We start from the raw sequence: 8,696 nt of genomic DNA on the forward strand, positions 1-8,696 counted from the left end.
TCATTAGTAGAATGTGAGCCAGCATGGCTGGTCTCTTCACTGCTTTTATTAGCGGTGTGTTGCCTTGTGGCACTAAAAGGTGTCGCTGCTTTGAGGACAGAGTTGAGAAGACATTTGCCAATTAAATGTACAGTAATCTTCAATGTTTGTTTCTTTTCTGCTTTCTTTTTATGGACTCCTACAGTTCGCCAATGTTCAATTATTTCAGCTAGCGTAAAATCAATTTTAAGACCGTTCTTGTCTTTCTTGCTCAATTGAGATAACGTTCGGTTAACGCTAACTTCTTCCCATAGGTTAAGTAATTTGTTAACTTCAGTTTCCCATTCCATTTTTGTTCATTTCATGCAGGAGCTAATATCAGAAACTAGTAATAGGCTTCTACCAACAGAACCAGGTGGAACACAATTAATGTACATTTGTAAATGCTTACTCACCGCACCATGGTTTGAAACGCCGGTTTGCCTAACTGTAACTGAATTGCTCGAAACATATCACGTCGTCGGGGTCACCAAAACTGTAAGGGGGTAAATATTGTCCAAACAACCAAAACTAATTCCCCTATGGTTTAAAGGAAGATGGGAAACTGAACAGTGTATTAGCATGAACTAAATAATGCCAATACCAATAGAATTCCAGGTATTTGACTCTATGGGTTAAATCAGAGCAAGAATGGTCAAAGTATGGTTAAATGAAATACGCATTTAATAACTTTGCAAATGAATGAAATCAATTACAAGGCAAACATGTTACAATATGAAAGTTTTCAATCTTACCTACTCTACCATGATCATTGTAAATCAGAGAGAAAACAAGAGGTGAGGAAGGAGTAGGACAGTAGGACAAGGCAGAACTGAGGAGAAGGTCTCAGGAGATGAAGAATCCAAAGAACAATGCATTACAATTCCCTTTATACACAAGAACAACCAATCAGACCACATCTTGAATGGGGTGTGAGAGCCATCAAGTTGAGACCGTCCAGAAACTCCAGACTTTAGCATATGAGAGGTGGGGGCAGGTTTGACACCCAGCCTTACAGTTTATTGTCAGGTAAGTGTGGTCTGTCCTTAAAGGGGAGCGGCATTTCGTAATGTCCTTCTTTATTTTTATATATGCTTTCTTTTAGTGTGTTCAAAAAGAGAATGTCGTCTTGGGAGACTGACCTGTCATCTTTGTTGTCATCCTTGAAGTCAGACTCGAGAACCTTGAGTGCATCAGCAGGAGTCACTTGGGGGAACTCCTTCACTATAACTCTGTGACACATAGTATTCATGTTTAACGAGTCATCGTGATATGATGATGGGCCTACTATACTCCATCCTAATGCTGTGCGAACTGCATAGGGTTCTTCCTCTCCTCCTAGTATTACCTGCCTTGGAGCCAGTGCCTTAGAGCAATTGTAGCCTATTAACAAGCCGACTTCACATCCTAACTGTGGGGGAATCTCATTTACTATTACCGTGAGGTGATTCCATGGCCTTGCCGTTTCACAGGTAGGGATGTGTGAGCGGTTCACTGGTATACAGTCCTTAGTGTAAGCAGGAGGGAGTTCGATCATTTCTGGGGAGTTGTAGCCTCTCACTCTAAGACCTGAGACACGTTTGCTTGACATTATAGCATCCTTTCCAAGCATTGTAGTGAGTTTTAACCTGACAGGTGTAGACTTAGCCTTGAGACTGTTAGAAACATCTTGGTCAATGAATACTGTGTCACTTTGCGAGTCTAAAAGTGCATAGACAAGTTTTTCCATACCTGGGTGGTGCTCTGAAGAAAGCCATACTGGTACGATCATTGAAGTGCTGGCACAGTGTTCGTTAGTGTCTGCGTTGAGTGACAGGGTAGTTGCAGCCTGCTCTATGTTGCCTTGATTTGTGGTTGTGGCTGATTTGTCATTGTCATAGCTAAAGTTATGGAGACATGTGGGGTGTTTTTTCTTACATACTTCACATACAAGTCTGTAGCGACAGTCCTTTGCACTGTGTCCAAGTTTGAGGCAGCCATAACACAGTTTTTTCTCCTTTATGTATTTCCTTCGTTCATCCAGTGATTTACTTTTAAACTGTGTGCAACTGTGAAGTCTGTGTCCGTTGTCTTGACATAGCATGCATGATGGTTTTGCGTTTGGTTTGCTGTGGTTTGAACTTTCAGTCTCTGTTGTTGTCTGCGTGTGGAGAACATTAGATGCAGGCCTTCTTTCCCTTTGGTGACTTTTACTAGTGGTGATGTCAGATGAGCGGAGTGCATGGAATGATGTAATTGGGTTGCACACAATCTCTGCTTCTGATGACATGAACTCAGCAAAGTCCTTGAAACTTGGGAATTCACCACTTATTTTCATAGACTGAGTAGCCTGTCGATTCCACCTTGCTGCTGCCCAATCTGGCAGCTTTTGAACCAGTTTTTGGTTCTCCTCACAATCGTTGAGGATGGTTAATCCTTTAATGTGTGGCATAGCTTCTTGACATGTTTGAATATAATCTGCAAATGTTCTGAATCCTGCAGAGTCCTTTGGCTGAATCTTCGGCCAGTTTGTCAGCTTTTCTCTGAATGCTCTTTGAATGACAAATGAATGTCCGTACCTCTGGTTGAGACGTTCCCATGCATCCTTGCGTCATTGTCGTTTCTGTAGAATATACCATCAAGTGTCTTACGAGCTGGACCTCCTACGTACTTCTTTAAGTAATGCAGTTTGTCAGCGGATGATATGTTCTTTTTATCAATGAGCGCAATAAATGAAGCTTTCCACTCAATGAACTGTATTGGGTCTCCTGTGAACAATGAGGGTTCTGGTATTGGCAGTCTGTTCATTGTAATGCTATCTTGTACTGCTTGAGCTAGGTAAACTACATCTGGCTTTGGTTCTGCAGTATACATTATGTGACTGTTGGGCATTTGACTAGGAGCTGAAATTATAAGGGGTTGCTGAGTCTCTTTACTAACATCTGTGTGAATACTATTCTCATTCCTTATATCTTGATCATAGGTTATTAATCTGGCTCGTGCAGCCTTAACATCCCCTTCTGCCTTTATCCTCTCTAGCTCACGTTTTTGAGATTCAAGTTCCTTTCTTTGCCTTTCTTCTAAAAGTTGAATCCTTTCTTTTTGCTTCTCCTCTTCCATTAACGCCTCATATTCTGCTTCCTTAGCTGCTAACTCTGCGGCAGCCTCTGTTCTCTTTGCAGCTACCACTGATCTTGATGAATGTGATTGGCTAGAAGTGGAGTGTTTACCTGAAGGCATGACTGAAGAACCGTATATGGACTGAGCATAGTCTGGGTCACGTAGCTCACGGAGACGGGCCTTAACTTCTTCACTATCATAATCATCTATGTGTGAGAGTCTTTCATGTGCAACTTTAATAATGTCCTTTGTGACAGCCTCACATGCATCTATCAGTCTCCTTGTGTCACTAGAGGGAGTAATGTGTTCCCTGATTTCTGTATACCACTTAATGACACTGTCTCTTTCCTTCTCTATATTGTCCATAAGTAAGGAGATTTGACTGTTTGATATGTCTTCCTTTAATTGCTGACGTGCTGTACGTACCTGGGTTTTCCATTGATCATACAGATGCGATAGCCGTTTTTCCTTTCTGTATGCTTCTTCCTCCAGATACATTTGCATCTTTTCTGTAGGTTTCCTTGGGCGAACAGAACGTAGAAGTTCCTCTTCCTTCTCGATCTGGCCGGCCTCCGTGTTCTCTGCGCCTTCATTAGATACTTCCATGTTGAGGATAGGCGATGCCGTAGACCATCGAATCCCAGTGGACCTTGATTAGAGCTGTGGTACCTTGCTGGCGTGGCTCTTACTGGGACCTCGTGCGTGAAGCTCTGAGCTGAGCTTCAGGGCAAGCTCTTACTGTAGCATCCCCGGTTGAATAAGATGGTCTCTTTCACTGATGGTTCACAATCCTTTATTAAAACCTTGTGTTGTGAACACACCGTAAGAGCTGAAGATACAAATACATTGAAATGAGTGACTCTTACGTGATGTGCTTCCATTACCTTTCACTATAGCTAGCAACAAAACGACACGTTTTATCAATAGCATTAGCAATAAACATATGCGCATAGCAAATTATTATAAACATGAAATATTAACAACTTAAACACATTAATCAAACAAACCTTGTTCCCTCATCAACCAGTTGCTAAATATGAATGATCTTCTCAGTATTTATTACACTTCTACTAATTATTTTACTCATGCGCTATCTTTCACAAACTCTTCTTCGACTTCTTCTTCTTCTGCAGGTAAGTTCGATAACAGCACCTAGAAGCAGCTTGTTACGCCATCATTTCAAAATAAAAGCAACTACCATATAAAACGGGAAAACAAGAATCTAAGCATATAAAACATTTGCAACCGTAAGAAATGGTTGTGAAGTCATTTACAAATATGGCTAAGGAAAATACAATTATCATTTAGGCCCTTGCAACAAGGAGAAGTGAATCAAAACAGTAGTTTCTGAGACATGTTACTACACATTTTTCTTGCAGATACACTAGATACTAGATTTGATCTTTTTCAGTGATTAGAAAAACAATTTAAAATAATTAATAAACCAGACAAAGGAAGGCTTAGAACTTCTCCACTTACTGCAATGAATATGATATTTACCCATAAGAATAATCATATTGACTAAATCTAATACAGACGAATCTACATCATCCATATAAATGAGGATGTGTGGCAAGGTGAGAACAGGGACACCAACAATTTTAGGTGTATCTCAGACCAGAAGACATTGGACACGGGACAAAAAAAGAAAATGTGATCCAGAGTCTCATCAACCACCTTACAAAAAACACAAGGGTCTACATCCAATCTGAATCTGTGTCTAAGAAAGTCAGCGACCGGATATATTTTATAAATTATTTTAAGGTGAGTCTCTTTTACTTTCGGGGAAATGGGCCATTTAATGAATTTAAAATATAACTTTTCTATGGGCAATGCACCCTGTTCGGAACCTGTATACACAATCCTCTTCCATAATCAAAACAATTTTTTGATTTGAAAGCATCATTAATAAATCTGTTTTTACTGTCAAACTAAATACAATCATTTATAACTAAATTCGGTAAAGTTGGTATGGGTCTTGTTCTTGCATACAACATTGTGCCTCAAACGAGCTGTAGTAATGGTACAGGTATTGCGTTACAAATCTTGATAAATTCTCTAGAAGTACAATTTAAACTATATTTATCCAAGAAAGCCTTATACTCCAAATATGTACCATTATCATCTATAATATTGTTTACAAACACAATGCCCTTTTCATACCAATCAATTTTAAATAACGATTTCTTGTTGTTCAATTACCCTTTTTTTCCATAAGGTGGATCCATGTGGAGAAAAGTTATTAGGTGCGTTCGACTTCATGCAGCGCCGGCGGCGCGGACAGCCGGCTGCAGTCAATTCTGGTTAGACTTTTTGTCCTACTTAGAACCATATAGGCTACAATACGTTTCCATCAGATGTAAGTGGGGGTGAAACGAGTCACTGAGGACCTTAATTCATTGTCCCACAAAAGCAGTCTGGCTTGATGACACGATCAAAAAAAGAATAATGGGTGTGTTTAACAAAAGCTTCTGAAGGCAAGACTAATATTATTTAAATATAGGCCTATATAATTTCCTATTGTGGTTAAAGTATTAATCTTCGACTTTGCTCTAGAAGTCAACAATCTATGCTCGCGCTTAACATAATATATTTGCCATCATGTCATGAACGTTTTTACGAAAAATCAAATCTGTTTTAAAATAACGGGAATAAACTATAATATAGCTTCAAGCAGCAATGTGGTGGCCAAGCAGTCAAATGACCCATAAAACAATTAAGAAATCCTCAGAACAGGGTTCTGAGTGCATGCAGCAAGTTTGGTGTGAATCCATCAAAGATTTGCTGAGATACGACCCAACTTCCTGTTGGCTGGCTTAATGGCACATTTTGACTGCCTGTACCGGGCAAATGGTTCTGAAAATCAAAAAATCATGTGAAACCCTATGTGAGGCTTGGTCTGAAGATACTCTCTGCCACATTTGGTGAAGATTGGACAACATGTGTAGGAGGAGTAAAGAAAAAACGTTTTTCAATGAATTCAAAATGGCGGCCGGATCAATTCGGCTATTATCACAAGTTATCATGTATCACATACGGGATGTCCCAACAAATCATGAGACAAAGGAATCACTTAATAAAAGCAAACAAATCAACAGTTATTGGCCAAAACACATTTTTGCTTCCTGCGGGGACTGTGCTTAATAAGTGTGCCAAATTTCACAACTTTTTACCATACGGTTCTAGGGGCTGCCATAGACTCCAATGACAGAAGAAGTGTAATAATAATAATAAGAAAAGGTAGAATCACTTATGTGGCTTCGCGGCTTGGCCACCAATTAACAACATTTCATGAATGTGTGACAACCATTAGCTAAACTTGCTACAACAGGGCAAGCAACTCAAGCCAGTTCTCCCTATGCTCATTCAATATAAGTCTATGGCTCATTCAGCTCAATGTAAATCGGCTATTGGCCAATGTGAACTTTTGTGCTCGTGCCCTGTTAGTATCCGCGAGCACATTTGCAGGAAACTTTTATTGACGTAAGCAAATAAATAGGGTGCTAGTTTACCCATTTCGGATTGGTTTCAAACTTCGCAAAGTTCTGGAAAAATTATTCTATGAAAAAGCTAGTAGTATGAGCCAGGTTCGAGAATCGAACAAAAAGATAGTTTTGTAAATGTTGACTGGAGTTAGTAGAATAAAAACGACCGGAAGAGTCGGAAACCTAACCGTAAATGCAATATCACCTACATCCACCGGGGCCGTTGCTTCAAGCCGAGGGGCGAGGGGTGGGGGCTTGATCTCAACTCGGAACCCTCTTTTGAAGATGTGCAAACAATTTCGTGTCATGTGACCACTGGGTGTGGCCGCAGGAAGCAAAAATGTGTTTTGGCGAATAACAATTGATTTGTTTGCCTTTATCAAGTGATTCCATTGTCTCATGATATCTTGGGACATCCCGTGTGTGACTCATCATAATTTGTGATAATAGCCGAATTGATGCGGCCGCCATTTTGAATTAATTCAAAAACGTTTTTTCTCTACTCCTCCTACACATGTTGTAGCCTGGCTCTGCCCTCCTACGTACTTCCGCTCAATTTGGAGCTTGACTTTGAAGTCGGTTTTCAGAAACGGTTTTTTTGTAGGTCCAATCAGCGAACAGAGGGAGTGGCTGAGAACGATTACGTTAATGTCGTGCACTAGTTTGAGTAGTTCAGTAATGGCGGCGGAGAAAGATGCGAGTGAAACTATTCTGCAGTTGTGGCAACGCTGCCGAATATCCGTAGGTTAAAGCCGGAACATTCCTTGCTGAGTTTTGTTGGTGGCCATGATGTTGTGGCCCTCCTCCCCACGGGGTTCGGGAAAAGTTTGATTTTCCAGCTACGGCAGCTAGTTCCGTTACAGTAGTGCTGAAGGAGTTGGCTAAGGCGAACGCATGCGATTGGTTTTGGCAAATCAGAGTGGCTCTGGGCAGATCTAATAGTTTAAAACTTCAGAGGACCTGCCTTCAAGGAAGTTAACATTTGTCAATGGAGAGATCCCAGACCCTCTGTACAAATGAAATGTAGGAGGGTATGGTTAGGACCAGGCTACACGTTGTCCAATCTTCACCAAATTTGGCAGAGATTATCTCCAGACCAAGCCTCACAAAAGCTATCACGTTTCTTTAATTTTCGAAACTGTTTGTCCGGTACAGGCAATTAAAATGTGCTGTTAAGCCAGCAAACAGGAAGTTGGGTCGTATCTCAGCACATCTTTGATGGATTCACACCAAACGTGCTGCGTGTACTCGTTACCCTCATATGAGGATGTGTAAAATGTTTTCTGGGTCATTTGACTGCTGGCCACCTCATTGCTGCTTGCAGCTTTATGTGAGTGGTGTAACAGTCACGCAACACAACAAATCGATAATGAAATTAGTTGCCAACTCTTAATAATCAAATTTTATCGAGTCGTTGTTGCAGCCCTAATTTGCATGAATGTACCAGAGCATTAGCAATTTGTTTAAAATAACAAGAAATTGCATTTATAATGTGCATAAGTGACAAGATGATGTGGAGGTTGAACAAGTATTTTTGTGATCAGAGAAATCTAGGTACTAAAAGCACTGAAACACATCTGCATCTATTACAGAAATCTGTGCATCATCGACGACATCACAGGCACTGTGCCCTATCTATAATTCCAAGAATCTGTGCTTGTCACCTACTTAATAACAGGCACTGTGCATTAGTGTGTTCTAATGTGCGCAGTGTTACACATACTCACGCCAAGTGTTTTTTTTTAAATCTGAAACTGTAGAAACACCTGTATGAATTTTTTATGCACCTTCGTACATTTAAGCTCAGGAATGTGTGTGCGCCTAGATTTTCAAGGGACCTTATCAATGGGAGTAGTTCGAAATGCCTCTGGACACAAATGGATTGAAACAACAAATTAGAGCAACAAAAGATCACACTGGTTGTGTATGAAAATGACTCAAATGCACTCCTATGTAGTCATAATATGAAATCATCCCCATTTCTGACAAAAAGGTTGTGAGTGGCTCAGCACTTTCCAGGACGAGGTGGAAACCTGTTTGAATGAAAGGCTAACCCTAACCACACCCATCTGCCAGGGCAAATAAAGCACAAGT

Source organism: Hypomesus nipponensis, chromosome 3 (assembly GCF_054491055.1).
Source record: "Hypomesus nipponensis isolate SF chromosome 3, ASM5449105v1, whole genome shotgun sequence".
In the NCBI taxonomy this organism is placed as follows: domain Eukaryota; kingdom Metazoa; phylum Chordata; class Actinopteri; order Osmeriformes; family Osmeridae; genus Hypomesus; species Hypomesus nipponensis.